The 22,103-nt window shown below is 39.3% G+C and overlaps 1 protein-coding gene across 6 annotated transcripts in view; it reads left to right on the top strand.

Annotated features, from left to right (window-relative positions):
* Positions 1 to 22,103, top strand: part of LOC126297709 (regulator of G-protein signaling 7) — a 221,400-nt gene that overhangs the window by 61,723 nt on the left and 137,574 nt on the right. For 4 of the 6 annotated variants that reach the window (XR_007552568.1, XR_007552569.1, XR_007552566.1 and 1 more), the window contains one exon: positions 4,659 to 4,890. The exons of the other annotated variants lie outside the window; for them this stretch is intronic. The gene's annotated coding sequence lies outside the window, so the exon portion shown is untranslated. Of the gene's footprint in view, positions 1 to 4,658; positions 4,891 to 22,103 lie in introns of those variants that run through there. 6 annotated transcript variants of the gene reach the window in all.

Genomic DNA, 22,103 nt, shown 5'->3' with positions numbered 1-22,103 from the left:
CTAGTGATATAAATTTTACACTAACAGCAAATGTAAAGAGGGCTACATGTATTTACTATATTACTTTTCATGTTTTACTACAGTGGGGACTGTTATATTCATTGTTTCATTATGTCACTTCTTAACTGTTTAACTGCTAGAGACATGCTCTCTGCAGTATGTGCTGAGTGCGGCTTTGTTTTCGCTGTGCTGCTCACCAGATGCTGCTACCAGTGCTAAGAGGAATAGCTCCACCACAGCTGCTGTGAAATACTTACCTGATTATTACAAAATACTTATCAGATTATTACAAAATAGCTCTGAGCACTATGGGACTATAACATCTGTGGTCATCAGTCCCCTAGAACTTAGAACTACTTAAACCTAACTAACCTAAGGACATCACACACATCCATACCCGAGGCAGGATTTGAACCTGCGACAGTAGTGGTTGCGCGGTTCCAGACTGTAGCGCCTAGAACCGCCCGGCCGACCTGGATTATTACATGCTGAAGAAATGATATTTTGCTTTTCGTTGCACATCATAGGTACTGTGCTGCATCAAATTAAGTAAAACATTGTGCAAAATTTTAAAGAATTTGCAGGGTAAAAATGCATTGTGTAAATAGAAAATTTTGTATTTTGGACATCAACAGCTGTAGAATTGTACCATGATGAAAAAGACCTCTTCAGCTGGATGATAAATCTGTATGATCCAACTAGTTTTGCAGCATTAGAGCCACATCTTCTGGGATACATACTTATTTCATAATTTATTTCAAAAGATAACCTGGAGTATTTGCGTTTTCAGTCTTTCTCGGTGTATTCTACTGATGAATTCTTCTTGTGTTACCATCCGAGTGGTGGTGTCATCTTGTCGCAATGTTTCAATGAGTTTTGCACCCATTATCTTCTGGCGAATCACTTCGCCAGAAGATTGATAGGTACGAAACTCATTGAAACATTGCGACAAGACGACGCCACCACTTGGCTGATAACCCGAGGAGAATTTATCAGATAAACAGTAGATGATCCAAGTGTCTTCATACAACTGTGATAAAAAAAACTCCTGATGGTTGAACATTTATTAGACAGAGAATGTTGGATCATAGACTGATTATCTTTTGAAATAAATTATGAAATGTGTATCTCTGAAGGTTGGCTCTTAACGCCGCGAAACTAGTTGGATCATAAATAAAGATTTATCATTTGGCTGAAGCTGTCTTTTTCATTATAGCATTGTGTAATCTTTGCGTATAACTGATTTTAGCTCATATGTGTTGTGTATGAAATGTAGATAAGTTATTGAAATTTTATTAAATTTTAGAAGGAAAAAATATCTCATTCTTGCGGTATTTGTTTGTACGCTCAGGTGACCAAAGCCGTGGGATAGTGATATGCACATATACGGCTGGTGATGGTATCACGCACTCAAGGTATAAAAGGGCAGTGCATTGGTGGAACTGTCATTTGCACCCACACGATTCATGTGAAAAGGTTTTGAGGTGATTATGGCTACACAATGGCAATTAACAGACCTTGAATGCAGAATAGTAGTTGGAGATAGATACATGAGACATTCCATTTTGGAATTTGTTGGGGAATTCAATATTCAGATATCCACAGTGTCAAGAGTGTGCCTAGAATACCAATTTTCACCTGTTACCTTCCACCATGGATAAAGCAGAGGCTGACAGCCTTCACTTCAATTAACAACCAAAAGAAGTATGTTTGTGTAGAGTTGTCAGTGCTAACAGACAAGCAACTTCATATGAAATGACAACAGAAATTAATGTAGGATGTACGACAAACATGTCTGAGGACAGCTCAGTCAAATTTGGCGTTAATGAGCTGTGGCAGCAGGAAGTTGACACGAGTGCCTTTGCTAACACCACGACATCGCTTGCAATGCCACTCCTGGACTTGTGATCGTACCAGTTGGGCCTTAGATAACTGGAAAACTGTGGCCAGGCTAAAAGAAGCCCGATTTCAGGGTAAGTGGCAAAGACCCCACGAAGCCACGATCCGGGTTGTCACCAAGGCAGTGTGCAAGCTAATGGTGGCTCCGTAATAGTGTGGGATGTGTGTACATGAAATGGTCTGGGTCCTGTGGTCCAACTGCACTGATCAATGATTGGAAATGGTTATGTTGGGGTAGTTAGAGACCATTTACAGCCATTTTTGGATTTCATGTTCCCAAACAACAGTGGAATTTTTATAGATGAAAATGCACTATGACACTTTGCCACAATTGTTTATAATTGGTTTGAAGAACATTGTGGACAATTCGAGTAAATGATTTGGCCACCCAGATAGCCCAACATGAATCCCATAGAATACTTATGGGACATTTTCAAAAGTCAATTTTGTGTACAAAATCTTGCAGAGGCAACAGTTCTGTCATTAGGGATGGCTGTAGCAGAGCCCAGTATTTCTCCACGGGACTACCAACAAGTTGTCGAATCCATAGCACGTCAAGTTGCTGCACTACACTGGGCAAAAGGAGGTCCAACACAATATTCGGAGGTATTCCATGACTTTTGTCACCTCAGTGTATATTTGGTGGTCATGCGATGAGCACATTTCTGGCCCTGCATGTCAGGAATCATGTGGTCATAACAGTCATCAAATTTCATAGACGATTCAAGATAGTGAAATGAGTTTTTTTGCAACTGATAGCATGTAAAGAGGCACATATTCTGTGTGATAAATGCTCTAAACTTTTTTATTCACTGAGATGTGGAAGTGACTTGCTCACAGCACTGCAAGGTTAGTGGAATGGGCACATAAACATGTCACTAGTACGTCAGGAAAATCCAGGGGCTGTGTTTGAACGTGTCCTCAGCACGTGAGGAGTGTTGGAGCGTGAAAAGTTAATTCGTGCACAGCAGTTAAAGGATTAAGTTCATATTTTGTGCTGTTTTTATGTTTTAATTATATTTTACATTGCTACTTTAAGCAATAAAAATGAAGCTCTGTATATAGGGAACACTCACCTTTGCTGGATGCAATTTGCATCTGTTGAAAGCACAATATTGACTTTTAGTATTTGACACCTACTTGGGAAGGATGCGTGACGAATGCTAGACAGGGGTGAGAGGCCACCTACACATTTTAAGGTTGCACTCTATACCGTATGTCTGCTATTGTAGAAAAAACATATTTTGTAAATTTCTCTTACATTATCATTCTGTTTACTGGAATCTGGTATCCAGAAGATGAAATAAAAAGAAAGTGACTTTAGTCTAAACATTTATATTTTTTCTGGTCATTGATTACTTGGTTCACCTTGCAGTATGGCTGTTAGTTGTATCTGTGTCCTGTTGTGTATATTAGATGCAGTGACACCTGCTCATAACAAATAATTGCTTTCTTTTAATTGTTAGTTGTGACCAATTATTGATGCCTACACTGGTAATTTTTATTGTGACCTACTTTTTCGTTGCTCGTCTTGTATATGACATGACCTTTATTAAAAAGTATTTTAAATTTACAGCAGACAGTTCTTCGTTCTGGTACTTTGGAAGGGATGGTAAAATTATGCAAACAAGATACAGCTGCTTTCAAAAAGATTAGCTTGGTTGGAAACCAAATGGTCACGGCACTAAATTACTGTGTATAAAATCAGGAAATGGTGGTATAAATTCTTGTCAGTTATTCGTATTTCACCAGTTCATTCTAATGAATTGCCAAGATTTGGAGAACAGATCTAGAGTCAGTTATTCATTGTAACAGACTTGATGTTTCCATGCTAACTTATAGTCTGGAAGATATCGAACCTTAAGTTACAGGAAAAGAACAAATTTGTTACTACTGTATATTAGGTCTTCAGATTTTCGTGTGGAAATGACTTTGCATTCTTGACACACAGAATGCAGTCCACAATTGCCTTTTGGGAATTAGTTGTTTCTGTCTTTAGCTACATCATTTCTCTGTGTTACCAAGGAGAGAATAGTTGTTATCACTGCATATGTTTATTTCTTGGTAGGTATAGCATTTGAGAGCACAGATTTTGTCTGCCTTTTTTTCCTGGTTAGCTGAATGGTAGTGTTTTTGCCTAACATGCAGTCGACCCAGGCTTCATTTCCAGCCAGGTCGGAGATTTTCTCTGCTCATGGATTGGATGTTGTGTTGTCGTCATTTTAATCATCATCATCACCGGAGTGCACGTCGCCCATACGGCACCGACTGAAATAAGACTTGCAACTCGGCGGCCAAACTACCCCAGACGGAGCCTCCCGGCCATCAATGCCACACGATCATTTCATTTCCTTTTTTTGCACCAATGTAATTGTGGTAGTTCATTTGCAGACTGTAAGAAGTATAGCCCAGACCATTATATTGCAGTGCAGAGAGTTTGACTGTAATAGTTTCATTATAAATGTTCCCAATGACACTGTAATCAGACATTTATGTTCTCATACTTACTTTATATATTTCAGTTTGTATAAAATTTCGTGTGTGTGTGTGTGTGTGTGTGTGTGTGTGTGTGTGTGTGTGTGTGTGTGTAAGAGAGAGAGAGAGAGAGAGAGAGAGAGAGAGAGAGAGAGAGAGAGAGAGAGAGCGAGCAGGGGAAGAGTGATAGGATGGTGCTCTCATCTATTTTTTTGAACTCTGATGACATCACAATGACGTCTTGATTTTTTTTTTAATATATATTTGCTTTTGTTCACTTTCAGGTGTGACTTTGTATGCAGTGAGAGAAGTGAAAGGAAGATGGTGACAGGATACAAGTAAGATGGAGCAACATGAAGAAATTTGTTTTGCTAGTGGAGAAAAGACATGGCTTTGTAATCATCTTGTTATGGGAAGAAAAAAATAAAAAGAATGACAAGTTTTTCAAACTAGCAAAGTTGAAAAATATGTATAAATAATTGTATTGTATTTAATAAAACATTAATTCCTAAACAACAGTTTGTTATTACTGACATTTCCTTTCCCATGAGTTTTCATGTTCATTTTGCTGATCTGCAATTGCAGTAGTTTTTTAGTTTCTTACCTCTGCAAACGGTGTCCTTATGCCCATTGTTTGAACAAGATAACAAATTTAAATTTATGTATAATTGGTTAGGAAAGTAGCAATGTCATTGTGGCTGTTAGTTATTGTTTTTCCATGTTGTTTTTGTACCTGTCATCTGTCTCAGTAAAAAACACAAGTAAAGCCATTAAACAACACCTCTGTAAATATAGTGCACTTAACACAAGATGGTGTAATGCTTACCGAATTTTTTCCAAGTTATTTATAATTGCAACTGGCAAATTTCAGGGGCCTTAAAATACTGCAACAGCATTGTCTGTAGTGCGCACAGGTATATTTTCCTTTCCTTTCCATGAACCACTATGTGGTACTACAGACATCAGTGATTAACTGCTACTAAAAGAGTTGCAGTTATTTTTAGAGCAATATAGAATTGATCAATAGGAGGAACTGTAGTGTAGTCTACTTCAGTGTAAGAACTTTGTAACACAAAATTTAATAAGTCAACATTATCAGATTTAATTGGATCCTCCAAACACATAGTAGCTCTTAGTTTATTGTTGGTGTATCCAGTATGAATCCCATCTCGTTACATCCTTCCTCCTCCATCCACTCTCCTGCCACCCCTCCCCAAGGATTTACATTTGAATGTGAAAGTTTGTAACCTTATGGAAATTGTATACATTATCAATTATTCTGTAGCAGTTTCAAAGTGGAAAAAGTTCCGTTCTTTGGCTCATAATTTATTAAATTTTATAATTAGTCTTGGTGGCAATAATAACAGCATACAGTGTGACATTTCAGCTTTTTCAAAATATAAGGATGCCAACGTATAAATTGATCTTTAAATGTTATTTGTAGAATGTACTTTTTATTCTGATATTGCAGGTTTATATGGTTGCAAAAAATATCCTTTCACTGCTGGAAGGGTGGGTTATTAACTAGTAAAGAAAGATTTAACTAAAAGTGGAGAAGATGGTCATGTTTATGATAGACTAAATATGTGCCATGCAGAAGAAAGTGCATTGAATATCATATTATTATCATCATTAGGAATCATTCCTACAGATGAAGTATGAGTACTGGAAATTGATTTTTTATAGCTTCCATATTGGCACAGGAGTACTTCTGTTGCCTCAGCTGATGGTGTATTTAAGTAAAGGTATGACTGTGATGTCAGCAGTGGTGTGCAAGATGTATGTGACCAAATGTGTCTGTGCATTTGGTGACATTCTTTGCCAGGTACAAGTTACATTGTCCCCAGACTTGTGCAGGTGCTCTAGTGAACAATGTATTCAAGGATTTATTGTGAGTACTTGATTCCAGATAAAATTGCCACTGGTAGTGTAAACGACTGATGTTTAGATGATTGGAATCAGTTTAGTTTGGATTGGAACACAGTGTTATACTGTAGCACAATGGAAGTAGTCGCAGCATCCAGAAATACTTTTGCAGTGTGGGATACAAAGATCATCCCTCACATGTACTAGATGCAAGACCACCAACATGCCTGATGTATGGATAAGAATTTTGTCATAATAGTATGAACAAATGACAGTAAAAGTGCATTGAAAAATTCATGGAGTGATGGGCCACATCCAACAGCAAGGTGTTAGTGCTTTGCCGATTTCTTTGTATGTGGAAGTTTGTAGGATGAATTGGGTTTCTTGGTATGTGTGATGTCTGTGCAGTACAAGGACTGAGTGTTTGCCTGTTGCACCCCTCACGGACCTGCATATTCAGCAAGACACTGCACCACCACTTCACTCTGAATCATTGATAATTAAAAGAACACTCCATGGTTCTGATGGTAGTTGCCTGACCCTATTATGTCCTCTACTACACAGTCAGTAGGGGCATGTATGTAGTGGACCTTGCTCTGACCAGTCTCACTATACCTGACTACTACTTGTAAAAGAAACATTAATGTCCAGCATTTCACTGTTAGGGTAGGAGAGGTAGGAGCATAAATTTTACCATCACTACAGATTGTGATTGTGTCCTCAGTTAAACCTTCTGTTGATGGTGGTACGTCTTTTCGAAGATTAGGTTAAGTCCCTAAGATTCTGTTGGTGTTGCATAGATTATGTGCTTGCAGAGGGGGGGTGGGAGGGGGGGGGCAATCTGACGCCTCTGGCTTGTCACAGAAGATTGTAAATTAGTAACTACAGTCTCCTAGCGTCAAAATTCAAAATCAGATGCAGATTTACCACGAGTGTTGCAGTTCTGAATGTTGCATTTATTCTCTTTTAATGCAGCTTTGTGTTTATCATGTGTCAAATAGAAAGTTATTTCTGCATGTGTGTTATAGTGACAACTAATATTTTTTTAGAACATCTATATTTGTTGCAAATAAAATTATGATGATTTGTGATTCTAGTATCGAACAATACTCCGTGTTTTTAGACAGTACCACTCACACTTAAATCTGTGGTGAATCAGCAGTGACTGACCTTTTTACAAAAACATCACGTACTGGTAATAAGTGAAGGAATAGAAACAATGCTCAGTGTGTTGGAGTATGCTTGATTATTCACATGGAGAAAAATTACTGTGGGTGCTGTAGCTCCTTGCAAATTATATGTACTTTTAAACAGTATCTCCCTCAAGATACAGAATAAAAATGAGGAAGCTAAAGTAAAGTTCTGAAGGTGCAAGAGGTGCTCTCTTGCATAAGTATATGGAATATATACAATGATCTCAGTCAAATATTTCTTCTGAGCTCCTAAGTAATCATACTGTACATATTGCTTCATTTTGTAAATTAATTAGTAGAACACTTGGCCCAGTTAACCTGTATACTATACAGAAAACTTAAGGTTGTTGTTAATTCAGACTACTTTTTGTGGAGGAAATAACTTACATTTTTTGCCATTAGTATATTGATATGCATAAAGATGACTATTTGGTGATAATTGGTTATGAGAGATTAATGTAGTATCTTACTTTCATGTGTGTGTTGATTTTCAAGTCAGCTTACACACATTAACACATTCGAAACTGACCCTAGTCACCATGGATGGAGCAGCTGGACTGCTGTTTTTTAACACAACTTTTGAAAATCATAGATTTGTTACTGTGAATACTATAAGTGTGTATGATGATTCATTTCACATGATGGAAACTGGTTTTGCATATCTTAAAAGGTCTTAGTATGAAATATTAAAATTATGGGACAAATGAAACATTTTACTAAATCATTTTGTTACTCTAAAGAAAAACTTGCATACACACTGTTCTTACACACAATTTGCCTGATTGTAGTATGTTATCAAACACTCAGGCATAAAAAAAGCTCCATCAGAATTTTGACACCACCAAGATGTTTCATTTCAGCACATTTTTCCATTATGGCTCTTACTGACATCAGAACACGTTTTGCAGACTTCCAGTGTGATGCTTTTTACAGCTGGAGCTCTTTTATGAATGTTCATTTAGGGGATACAATCTTCAAAATTATTTACTATGTTATTTTCTTTTGTTTATTACTTACCAGAGTGTTCAACCACACAGAAATCTCAATCAATATTATAATCATGAACTTCTCTTTCTGAATCAGAATTGTAGATTTCTTCTTCCAGGGCATTAAAAACACCACTTTCATTGAAATTCCCAGTATCAAAACTGTGTAGAGCATGAGCAGTAGGCCAGCAAAGATACAGGTAGCAGACGAAAGTTGTATGGGCTCGACACAGAGCAAAAATATGCAGAGCACTTATTTGGAGTACAGATAGTTCAGAACTCAAAACTACATGGTAGGACAATGTGAATGTCCTGTGACGAGGGCCTCCTGTCGGGTAGACCATTCGTCGGGTGCAAGTATTTCGATTTGATGCCGCTTCGGCGACTTGTGCGTCGATGGGGATGAAATGATGATGATAAGGACAACACAACACCCAGTCCTTGAGTGGAGAAAATCTCCGATCCAGCCGGGAATCGAACCCGGGCCCTTAGGATTGACATTCTGTCGCGCTGACTATTCAGCTACCAGGGGCGGACGGTAGGACAATGCAGAAACCCTTCCTAGTGCAGTCTACCTGGCTACCAATAGGGGGAAGGAATCACAGTGTTAAACGCTAATATTTACTTCCAGCACTAGGAAGACCGTGCCATCGTCTATCTGCCTGACTAGCTGCCACCTAAAGAATTCTATTCGCGCTACATCCACAAGCTGTTAAAATTAGAGAAGATGTCTTTTAACCAAAGAAACCATTAAGAGTATTAGATATTATCACTCTCTAAAGTGTGTTGCAGTACACGTCCCATCAAAGTGTGTGTGTGTGTGTGTGTGTGTGTGTGTGTGTTGTGTGTGTGTGTGTGTGTGTGTGTGTGTGTGTGTGTGTTTTGCAGTGTGTTGCAGTGTGTTTATTTAACAATATAGCCCAAGATCATTGTGCAGTATGTGCAGTGTTGTGTATTCATTTAATAAAGAAAGCAATGTTTTGCAGTTTCAGCTGGAGATGAAAATGAAGTATAAGAAATCATTTCAAATAACAAATTTAACATAAAAATTCCTAGTTCATTAATGCCCGTAAGAATTATATTGATTGCCCGTAAGAATTATATTGATTATTTTGGGTCACAAGCAGTAAGAAAAACCTTATTGTTTCACGAGTATGGAAATAGAGAGAATTGTTATAACTGAAAGTGCACTCCATGCTACCATATTTTTGAAGTATTCATATAAATAAATGAATTGGTGCAGATAATTATTTGTATGTTATGTAATTGTTCAATACAAGTGAAATGACTGAAAGACATGCTTTCAAATTGTAAGGATACCAAGGATGAAATACAGGGTGAGAAAGATTATCTGCAGTGTGTTCAGAAACAATACTTCATTATAAGAGTTGAAGGACATGAAAGGAAAGCATTGGCTGATAAGGGAGTGAGACTGGGTTGTAGCCTATGCACAGTGTTGTTCAATCTGAGACCGACATCAAGGGTTTCGAAGAGCAGGTGGATTGGGTGGATAGTGTCTTGAAAAGATATTATGTTATGAACAGCAGCAGCAACAACAACAACAGTAAAACAAAGGTATTGGAATATAGTCAAGTTAAGTCAGATGATGCCGAGAGAATTAGAGTAGGTCATGAGACACCAGAAGTAGTAGATGAGTTTTAATATTTGGCTAGAAAAATAATTGCTGCTAGTTGTGGATGTAGAGAGGACTTAAACTGCAGACTGGCAATGGAAAGAAAAGCATTTCTGAAAGACATAAGGTTGTTAAAAAATTAATATCAATTGAAGTGTTAGAAAGTATTTATCTGAAGGTATTTGTCTGGAGTGTAGCCGTGTATGGACTTGTCTGATAAGTAGTCCAGACAAGTGTGGAAAGAAAGAAGAATGCAGAAGATCAGATGGGTAGAATGAATAACAAATGAGATGGTTCAGAATTGAGTTGAGGAAAAAGGAAAATTATGGCCTATCTTGAATAAAAGAAAGGATTGAATAATGGGACACATTTTGAGGCATCAGAATAAGGGAATTGTAGATTAGTCATGTAGATGCAGATATTTAGTAATGGAGAGAAGTGTAGGGGGTAGAAATTGTGAAGGGAGGGAAAGGTTTGAATATAGTGAGCAGCTCCAGAGAGGCATGAAGGTTGCAGTATGCATGAAGATGCTTGCACAAGACAGGCTGGCGTGGACAGCTGCATCAAATCAATTTAAAAATTGGATGAATAATTTTGGATAAGGCAAGGGCTATTTTGAGAAGTTACTTGTTTGTAGCACTTACTCAGGGAACTGCTTAATGTGTGACCTACTACGTTGTCTACTGGAATTAATATTCATATGATTGGCAGAAGTTGAATAATTATTGTGCAGCTCACAGTACACTGAGGTGACAAACGGCATGGGATACCTCCTAATATTGTGTCGGACCCCTTTTGCCCAATGTAGTGCAGCAACTCAATGTGGCATGAACTCAACAAGTTGTTGAAAATCCCTTGCAGAAATGCTAAACTATTCTGCCTCTGTAGCCATCCATAATTGTGTAAGTGTTGTTAATGCAGGGTTTTATGCACGAACTGACCTATCGTTTATGTCCCATAAGTGTTCGATGAGATCATGTTGTGTGATTTAGGTGGCCAAATAATTCACTAATTGATCAGAATGTTTTTCAAACCAATCACAAACAATTGCGGTCCAGTGACATGGTGCATCGTCATCTGTAAAAATTTCATCATTGTTTGGGAACATGGAAGTCCACGAATGGCTGTAAATGGTCTCCAGGTAGCCCAACATAACCATTACCTGTCAGTTACCAGTTCAGTTGGGACTAGAGGAATCTTCCTGTGAATATTTGGATACTTCATCCTCACAAAGCCCATTGTTAATTTTTTTCTTTCTATTCCTTTTTTTCTGAGGTTACCATTGATACCTCATTGTCTTCTGCTTGCACTTTGGCCTCAGAAATAGCTTCAGAGGTACACAGCTTTATCAGTTGTAAGGTCTTGTCTTTGCAGAAACTGGTTAACATAATATATTTTCTTTTCAATATTGCAATAAATTTGAGTTTTCTCATATTTTTAAAAATTGACATTGCCTCTGTGTTTGTTTCTGGTGTTGTGAATTTATAAGTTTCAATTTCTTCCATAGCCTTTACAACTTTATGAACATGATTACAAACTACTTCAACTGCCTCTACACTTGCAGACCACCTAGTCTTGCTCAGGGTGTTGTGGGTATATGTTTTGTAAGATTTCTCATCTTGGGTTGGAACCCACAAAGAATAGATACAAACGGTGGACGATTCAAAAAACGTTTGGGCTTCAGCAGATGTGTCGGCTGCATGTGCTTCTATTAAAGTGAAAGAGTGAGCAGCAGATGGTACGAAATAGGCCAGGTTATTCTTCTCAAGTATTCTTGACTGGACACCTTTTTACTTTCCAGCCATGTTTGCCCCACTGTCATAAGACTGACCTCTGCAGTATTTAATGTTCAACCCATCTTGTTAAATTTTTTTCAGTATTTCTTGACTAACTGTAACTATAAAAAAAGTCAACAAAACTTTCCACAACCTCTTAGTCATTTGCCTTGACATAGCGAACTACTTGGGTCACCTGCTCATTGTGGCTGGTATCTGGAGTGCAGACAAACATCAATGAAAAGTATGTAGCATCTGAAACATCTTTAATTATGTCTTGTCTTATTTTGTCGACAATCAAGCCAAGGAACTCGTCTTGTATATGTTTGGAAAAATAGCTAATCTGCCCTTTCTTGTGGAATTCAATATGCAGACGAAGGGGACTCTATAGCGTGATATAAGATCAACGATATTTAGAAATTTTCCACTCTGTGGATCACCAAAATAACTTCTTTTGTTCATTTAAACGGACTTCCACGCTCTGATAGAAAAACGACATCATCAATAATACAGTGCAGCACTGCTCTGCTGCGAGATTCCTCTTCTTTTATCCAGTCTTGCAGCTCTCTATCAATGCCTCCACTTCCGAGAGAAGACTAGAGTCTAGACTAGAGCCTTCCAAGAGCAAAAACAAAATTCATGGTCTGGTGACTTTTCATGGGCAGGCAATTTTTCACAAAGCTTTTTCCAATTAACAATCCCTTCCCCCTTAGCTAAGAACGATTTTGACTCAGAATCTGAGCCTGAGTGTCAAGATAATGTACAGGGAAAACAATATAAAGCGTTTTTGCTCTCACTGTAACCTAGCCATGATCTTTCAACTTTTGTCTCATTTTTTAACTGCTTTAGAAACCAATGATTACTTAAATTGCGACCTTCTCTATAGCTCTTACTGATGTCAGGATCACTTTCGCTTTCTGCTCTCATTTTTTAAAATAATCTTTCATAGTCAGGGAACCTGGTTCAAAAGGTCAGGGCTTACAATTGCAGTTTGCGTCCGATCCCTTCTATCTGAACTAGAGTCCTTGCCTTTACCACCTATACCCGAGGTCCAATCGCGTACACCTCCATGGTGTACATCTAGGCCGCGGCTTCGCGTGGACCTTTCACGTGGCGCATAGGACTCAGTTCACCCCGCGGCTCTCCGCTGTCACTTCATCTCGATTCTTGACATTTACCGAGGCCACGAAGTGATTTACCCTGACGGCTCGATGGCTGATGGTCACGTCGGCTTCGCGTATGTCCATGGAGGACATATTGAACAGCATCCCTTGCCCGATGGCTGCAGTGTTTTCACTGCAGAGCTGGTGGCTATATCTCGTGCTCTTGAGCACATCAGTTCATGCCCTGGGGAGTCGATTCTTCTGTGTACTGACTCCTTAAGCAGCCTACAAGCTATCGGCCAGTGCTACCCTCGTCATCCTTTGGTAGCGACCATCCAGGAGGCCATCTATGCCCTGGAACAGTCCGGTCATTCAGTGGTGTTTGTGTGGACCGCAGGACACGTCGGAATCCCAGGCAACGAACTTGCTGACACGCTGGCCAACCAGGCAACACGGAAACCGTTTATGGAGATCGGCATTCCAATAACTGATCTGGTTCGTTTTTACGTCGCCAGATTTTTCGGCCTTAGGAGACAGAATGACATAGTCTCAGTACGCATAACAAACTGAGTGCCATTAAGGAGACTACGAATGTGTGGCAGTCCTCCATGCCGGCCTCTCGCAGGGACTCTGTGGTTCTCTACCGGCTCCGCATTGGCCACGCTTGGGTGACCCACGGCTACCTCCTGCGCCGTGAAGACCCGCCTCAGTGTCGATGAGGCGCCGGGTTGACAGTGGCCCATATTCTGGTGCACTGTCCCACTTTGACTGCCGTGCGATGAAGTCTTCGGTTACTGGACTCGTTGCCGCTAATTTTATCCGACAACGCCTCATCGGCTGAATTAGTTTCACGTTTTATTCGTGAGGGTGGGTTTTATCATTTGATCTAAATTTTAGCGCATGTCCTTTGGCCCTCTGTGTCCTCCACCCTAGTGCTTTTAGGGTGTAGGCTTTAACGTGTTGCAGAGTGGCTGGCTTCTCCTTTTTATTCTCATGGTCAGACAGCCATGGTAATATGTTTTGTTGTTTTAATCTCTTCTACCTGTTTCTTGCGTTTCTGTGGTTTTGTTCTCCCCTTTTTTCCATTTAAGTGTTCGTTGTCCTTCCGTCGTTTTTATGGCTTCTCCTTTCTCTCCGTTTTGTGTTGTCAAACTTGCTTGTTTTATTCTCAACCTTGTGACATTGTTTTATTCGAAACATGGGACCGGTGGCCTAGCTGTTTGAGTCCTTCCCCCTCTTTTAAACCAACCAAATCTCTTCGGCCATGTACCAGGATCGTTAAAGTCAAACTGAAACTCAGAAGTTTCATCCGTTTGCTGAACACTAGCTGATGTTTCAGGAAGTAGTGTTTCACATAACTTCACAGTGTTGTCTATTACCTTCGTACTCGCGCCATCTTCGGTTTCTCCTGAAATCAAAAAATACAGGGTGTTTCAAAAATGACCGGTATATTTGAAACGGCAATACAAACTAAACGAGCAGCGATAGAAATACACCGTTTGTTGCAATATGCTTGGGACAACAGTACATTTTCAGGCAGATAAACTTTGGAAATTACAGTAGTTACAATTGGCAACATAGGATGGCGCTGCGGTCTGGGAAACTCTATAGTACGATATTTACCACATATCCACCTTGCGTAGCAATAATGTGGCGTAGTCTCTGAATGAAATTACCCGAAACCTTTGACAACGTGTCTGGCGGAATGGCTTCACATGCAGATGAGATGTACTGCTTCAGCTGTTCAATTGTTTCTGGATTCTGGCGGTACACCTGGTCTTTCAAGTGTACCCACAGAAAGAAGTCACTGGGGTTCATGTCTGGCGAATAGGGAGGCCGCCTCCTGTATGTTTCGGATATCCCAAAGCAATCATACGATCATCGAAATATTCATTCAGGAAATTAAAGACGTCGGCCGAGCGATGTGGCCGGGCACCATCTTGCATAAACCACGAGGTGTTCGCAGTGTTGTCTAAGGCAGTTTGTACCGCCACAAATTCACGAAGAATGTCCAGATAGCGTGATGCCGTAATCGTTTCGGATCTGAAAAATGGGCCAATGATTCCTTTGGAAGAAATGGCGGCCCAGACCAGTACTTTTTGAGGATGCAGGGACGATGGGACTGCAACATGGGGCTTTTCGGTTCCCCATATGCGCCAGTTCTGTTTATTGACGAAGCCGTCCAGGTAAAAATAAGCTTCGTCAATAAACCAAATGCTGCCCACATGCATATCGCCGTCATCAATCCTGTGCACTATATCGTTAGCGAATGTCTCTCGTGCAGCAATGGTAGCGGCGCTGAGGGGTTGCCGCGTTTGAATTTTGTATGGATAGAGGTGTAAACTCTGGCGCATGAGACGATACGTGGACGTTGGCGTCATTTGGACCGCATCTGCAACACGGCGAACGGAAACCCGAGGCCGCTGTTGGATCACCTGCTGCACTAGCTGCGCGTTGCCCTCTGTGGTTGCCGTACGCGGTCGCCCTACCTTTCCAGCATGTTCATTGGTCACCTTCCCAGTCCGTTGAAATTTTTCAAACAGATCCTTAATTGTATCGCTTTTCGGTCCTTTGGTTACATTAAACCTCCGTTGAAAACTTCATCTTGTTGCAACAACACTGTGTTGTAGGCGGTGGAATTCCATGCTTACAGCAGAAAGACGACGTACAGAATGGCGCACCCACAGACTGCGTTGTCTTCTATATCTTTCACATCACTTGCAGCGCGATCTGTTGTTGAAAATTGTAACTACTGTAATTTCGAAAGTTTGTCCGCCTGAAAATGTACTGTTGTCCCAAGCATATTGCAACAAACGGTGTATTTCTATCGCTGCTCGTTTAGTTTTTATTGCCGTTTCAAATATACCGGTCATTTTTGAAACACCCTGTATATAATCCATAGTGAACTTAAGAGATTTACTGTCCTTGAGTAATTTGTTTACGTCATTCCCTGTTGCGGTGGTGTTACAGTTACTGAGTCAATCCATATGAATTGGTCCAGTGAGGACTGCTTGACAATTTTTAAATATTTTGATTTTTTTTATGTGACTACCCTATAATTGAGAAGTTCAAAACAGCTTTAAAAATTACCTTGCACCGTTACTGATTTGCTGCCATTTTTATTTGTAAGTGCAAGACGATTTTCCAGTCTGGAGACGTTAGCGATAATTTGAAGAGCTCGGATTGGGATTAAGTTACAACTTTGCAATTAGTATGCTTGTTTTTAGAAAAGTCTCCTTTACAATATTGTCCATTACACAAAAATCCTAAATTCAATTTATATTATATAATCTTACCTGATGTTTTCTTTACTGACCACAGGCTTTTTGAAAAAGGAATCCTATTTTCGTGTCTGAGATAACACCTCACTTTTTTTCCTTTTTTTCCCCCTTCACTTATGCTACTTTTCTATACGTCGCCCCACTACTCCGTTTTCGACCATCCATTAGTATACAAGTTTAAATATACAAGAGAAGAACCTCGTCAATAAATTAAATGTGAATGTTTTTTTTTTTACATGATCAAGAACTTTTAACAGGTAATAAATGCGCGAGGAATGACTATTACATGACTGATTACGCTAAATATTAACATAGATTTGTATCAGTGAACAATAGCTAGCTGTGATGTAGATGTAGCGCATACAGTTCGTAATTAAGTGGTTGGATTAGGTCATTGTTAAAAAATGGATCAAATGGCTCTGAGCACTATGGGACTTAACATCTGTGGTCATCAGTCCCCTAGAACTTAGAACTACTTAAACCTAACTAACCTAAGGACATCACACACATCCATGCCCGAGGCAGGATTCGAACCTGCGACCGGAGCGGTCACGCGGTTCCAGACTGAAGTGCATAGACCGCACGGCCACACCGGCCACCTTAAGGTCATGGGTTCGATTCTGGGCCGTTCTTATATATTTACTGACTGAGTTACAATTCTGTATACTAAGTTTTATGTATACTGTTTACATTGCATCGCTAAGTATATTTTTAAGGTCTTGCCAAAGAACTTGATCTTCACACCTATCTCAGTGTATAACACACATTTAATTCCTAATAAATTACAATGAACCATGAAATTTTACAGAAATTTGATGTTGCGAACGTAATTCATCAGCAGTCAGTGTTCAGATTGGTTGGTTTGTCGGGTTAAAGGGGCCAGACTGCTACGGTCATCGGTCCCCAGTGTTAAGGCCAAGCGTTTCAATTACTTTAAATAGTCTGTAAAAGTACAGCTTCCAATTTTTTTTTAAAAGAAAGTCAAACGTTTTGTGTAATGTTTTGCCTAAAAGTATGAAATAAAAAATATTAGGGAAACGTTCGGTGCACCTCATCTTCTATTCATGATTTCGAGCATCATTCAAAGGCACGTAGAACGTTTCTCTGATCTACTTATTTCTTTTACACAAACCATTTCATAAAATATTTGACTGATTTCTTCCATTTTTGTATTTCAAGTTTTATTCAGAAAGCATGATCTTACTGACTTCTCATTTGCCTTCCTAACGTACTCGATTCGAATGAAGCCCTTTTGACATTTAAATACCGCACCAATGTATTTTTTTATGTGCAAAATAGCTAGGTCTTGAACAGATGAAATTTTTGACACTTCATTTACAGAAACTTTCGTGAAATAGTTCAATTTTTCCTCAGCTTATTAATTAAGTTCTCGTTCATTACCCTGATTACTTTCAAGCAGGTAAATATTTTCATGCCAAACTAGACCTCATGCTGGTCACTTTGATACCCCGTTTACCTGTTTCTCTTCCTTTGTTTGGCTATGAAAATTTGAACAAAACCTTATGGTGTAAGTTATAGGGAGTCGTGTTTTCACTCTGCTTACGAGTTTACAAAAACGTATCGAGTGTTAATCATATGATAAAATAGTCCTTTCTATGCTGTCATTTCCAAAATTTGTCGTTTCGATACCTTGAACCTTTTATGAGATACGACGATTTTTACGACCACTTGATTCGGACGTGTCGCGAGCGACCCGTCTATATAACAACCAATATCTCAAAGAATGAAAAGAAATATCATTCCTGTCTCAACTTTAAATACAATTTAGATATATTGGTTACATTTCATATGGTTACATTTCATATGCAGCAATGTATGGCTACACAATGTGATTTTAGCTCAGCAAACTCTTAAAAATTTCGTGCAACCATGTACTCAATTTCGTGCAGCACAGTAACTATGACGAATAACGAAAATAAGTTCTGACCTTTATCATTTAAGGATGTCAATATATAGGTTGCAGAATAATCAAATTGTTTTCACCGAATAGTTTTCTTAAAATCGGACGTTAAGTAATTCATAGCAGCCGTCGCGTCCGCTCCACTGCTTTGCGAAGAAGACACGTGGCTGTCGCTCTGTGTCGTGCGCGCTGCAGCGACAAGGTTCAAACACGCTTCAATTCAAACTTCGACAGTTGCAGCGGGAGACAGGCAGCGACACAGATGTTGCTCACGTAGGACACTTCTGTAACTACACCCGCGGTCGTGTTTTGTCGTGTTTTGTCTCCTCACTCACCCCACATGCAGCTTTTTCTAATACTGCAGTCAGTTTTTCAAATTTATTTGGTGGTTGATGTAAGTTCATCACTGAACAAAATGTTCTCCCTGCAGCCATGCCCTTGCCAATGGATCATAAGGCATAAACTAATCTATTATTGATTTCATAAGTACCACTTGCATCTGGTTTTGAAGTACTCACAAATGAAATCACAGCAGAGTATTTAGTTCAAATTAAATCCAAAGCAATTGCTAGGCCTTTTCTCCCACTGGCACACTCATACATTTTCACACACTGTGACCTACCACACTGTCTACATTATACAAATTTAGAAATTGCATCTGATAATATTCTCAAATTTATAATAATGTTACTGCACCCCTTGTAACTTACAGTAAATTTGTTGTAACTTTCTTGAAATGGTGAGAGCTTCTTTGATTATGCACTTGTCGAAGAATTACAATTAGAAACATCATTGCCAGGCTACATAACCTCTTGCACAGAAAGCTTGCTAAACTTGTTTGCTCTTAATTGTCATTTCTTGAAAATGCCTTTACGTTTCGTCGTCTTCAAGAAACACGACAAAACACACGTAAACAAGCACTGCAAACGCAAGTATAAATACTACTCGCAATCACACTTGAACAAAACTAACCGCGTGTTTGAAAGCGTGTTGTTTACAAACAGCAGAAACAAAAGAATACCGACCTTTGCATTCCAAGAATAGCCAACACACTCGGGAGTAAAAAAAAAAAAAATAAATAATAATAATAAAAATATTGACGTGCAATGTAGGGAACACAAAGATCTAAAATATATGCAGAAAAGTGGGTGTGGCACATAAACACACGTTATAGGAAAATTCTCATTAAATGCTTGAAAAAAAATTTTTTCAGCAAAATCGTTTTCAGAGCATTAAATAAAACCTTGATCTGTCGAAATATGATGAAAACCGAAAATCGACTTTTTTTTCGACCTGAACCACGGTGTGTTCCGCATAAGGTGGTTATGGGTGACTTCGGTGCTCAAGTAGGAAAAAAAATCGCATACAGGAAAACAGCTGGTAAGGAGAGTCTTGTATCAGACTAATTGATTTTGCCATGAGCAGTAACATAATTATTAAAAACACATGTATGCAAATGAAGGATATGAAGGAAAGTTACATGGAGCTCCACAAATGGGCTCACAAAAATTCAGATTGATCACTTACTCGTAGATAGACAACATGCTTCATATTTATTAGAGGTGGATAGCTGTCGTGGTGCAGATGGAGATAGTGATCATTATTTGGCTAGAATCAAATACACACAGGGTCTAGACAGTTATAGACAGACCAAGAAAACTATCACACCAAGGTTTGATGATACCAAGTTAAAAAATGATGAAAATACAGTACAACAGTATAAAACTACCTTGACAAATGGCCATAATGAAGCCGAAGAGCGCGCAGGAGAGGATATTGAAGAAAGGTGGGAAACGGTTAAAGGGATAATACATGAGACAGCTGAAACTGCACTGGGCAGAAAGAAGCAATCAAGAACCCAGAGTTGGTTTGATGAAGGCTGTAGGAAGAAGATAGAAGACAGAAATGAGGAAAGAAAACAATGCTGCAGAGCACAACTAGAGGTACAGTTGAAGAATACCAGGAGAAGAGAAGGGAAGCAGATAAGGAATGTAGGAGGAAATAGAGAGAATTTGAAAAACGGTGAAGTGATGAGTTAGAAGAGAGAAATACTGCTCAAGAAACAAGGAAATTCTATATAAGGGTTAAAGATATAAGGAAAGGATTACAATCCAGAGCTGTTTTCTGTAAAGATAAGGAGGGAAATCTGATTGGAGGAAGAGAGAAGATTTTAGACAGGTCGGTGGAGTATTTTAGTGAACTACTGAATGTAGGGTCGGAAAATGAAGGTGGGATAGATGCCGGTATGGCAGAAGAGGTGGAGCTGGAAGTAAACAGAGATGAAGAGCACCAGGAATCAGTAGCAAAATCCACACTGGAAGAAGTTAAAGTTAGCATCAATACTCTTAAAAAAATAAAGCTGCGGGAGAAGACAATATTACAGCAGAAATGATAAAATATGGTGGAGAAAAACTAGTAAGGGTTTTGCATGAGATTACAGTGGAAATATGGCGGAAAGAAAATTTGCCGAAACAGTGGAGTACAGCAAAATAGGTCAAATGGCTCTGAGCACTATGGGATTCAACTACTGAGGTAATCAGTCCTATAGACCTTAGAACTAATTAAACCTAACTATCCTAAGGACATCACACACATCCATGCCCAAGGCAGGATTCGAACCTGAGACTGTAGCAGTCTCGCGGTTCCAGACTGCAGCGCCAAGAACCGCACGGCCACTTCGGCCGGTGGAGTACACCAATACTCTGCCCTATACAGAAGAAACATGACAAAGCTGACTGCGGAAATTATAGAGGAATTGCGTCGCTCTGTATAGTATGTAAAGTATTAGGAAAAATCATGACTGGGCAGTCAAGAACATACGTAGAAGAGTATCTCAGAGACTACCAGTGTGGTTGCAGAACTAATAAATCCACTACAGACCAGATTTTCACTAACAGACAGATCCCTGAAAAATGTTATGAGTACAGCATCGGTGTACGCCAGCTGTTCATTGACTTCAAACAAGCTTATGATAGTATCAAAAGGGATCAACTTTGGAAGGCAACGCAAGAGACTGGAGTCCCCAACAATCTTATCAACAATCTGATAAGATAGGTTCAAATGACTTTGAGAAGAACAATATGCAAAGTAAAGATCGAGGGCACTTTATCAAAGGCATTTGAAGTTAACCAAAGACTGTAGCAGGGTGATGTGCTCTCCACTATTCTGTTATTGTCGCCATGGAGATTGTAAGGCAAAAGACACAAAGCAACAACCCTGGGGGAACACTTTTTAATGGGATGACTCAGGAGCTTGCTTATGCGGATGATATTGATTTGTTATCCAGGAGGAAACAGGACCTGAAAAAAAAGCTTGAAAAGGTAGAAAGATATGGCGCAGAGTTGGGGCTGACCATTAATCAGTCAAAGACCAAGTATTTAACATCTAGGAAAAGATATAGTGAAGGAGAAAGAAGCATGGCTTTGAACGGAAAAGAACTTTAAATGTCTTGGGTACTGGTAAGTGAGAATAATGATATGAGAGAAGAAATACATGGAAGGATTGCAGCTGGTAACAGGAGGTACTTTGCACTGGTTAAAGCGTTTAAAGTAAGCAGCGTTAGTCGGAATCTGAACCTGATGGTGTATCGTACAGTAGTTAGACCTGTGCTGATGTATGGTTCGGAGACCTGGACTATTACACAAAACAATGAGGAGTTGTTACTGAGATGGGAAAGGAAGATACTTAGGAAAATCTACGGGCCAGTGAATGATAGGGATTTTTGGAGAATCAGAAATAATAAGATCAGAGATTTGTACAAGGAACAAGATATCATGACTGAAATAAAGAGTAATAGACTATGTTGTTTGGGACATGTAGAAAGAATGGTAGAGAACAGCACAGTCAAGAAAGTTTTCAAAGGAAAACCCGGTGGACGTCATATAAGGGGCAGACCGAGGACCAGATGGCTAGACGACGTGGAAGAGGGCTTGAGAAGAATGGGAGTGAGAAGATGGAGAGCCAAGGCAGCC

Source organism: Schistocerca gregaria, chromosome X (genome assembly GCF_023897955.1).
Source record: "Schistocerca gregaria isolate iqSchGreg1 chromosome X, iqSchGreg1.2, whole genome shotgun sequence".
Classification (NCBI taxonomy): Eukaryota; Metazoa; Arthropoda; class Insecta; order Orthoptera; family Acrididae; genus Schistocerca; species Schistocerca gregaria.
This window is presented reverse-complemented; position numbering and strand designations above follow the sequence as displayed.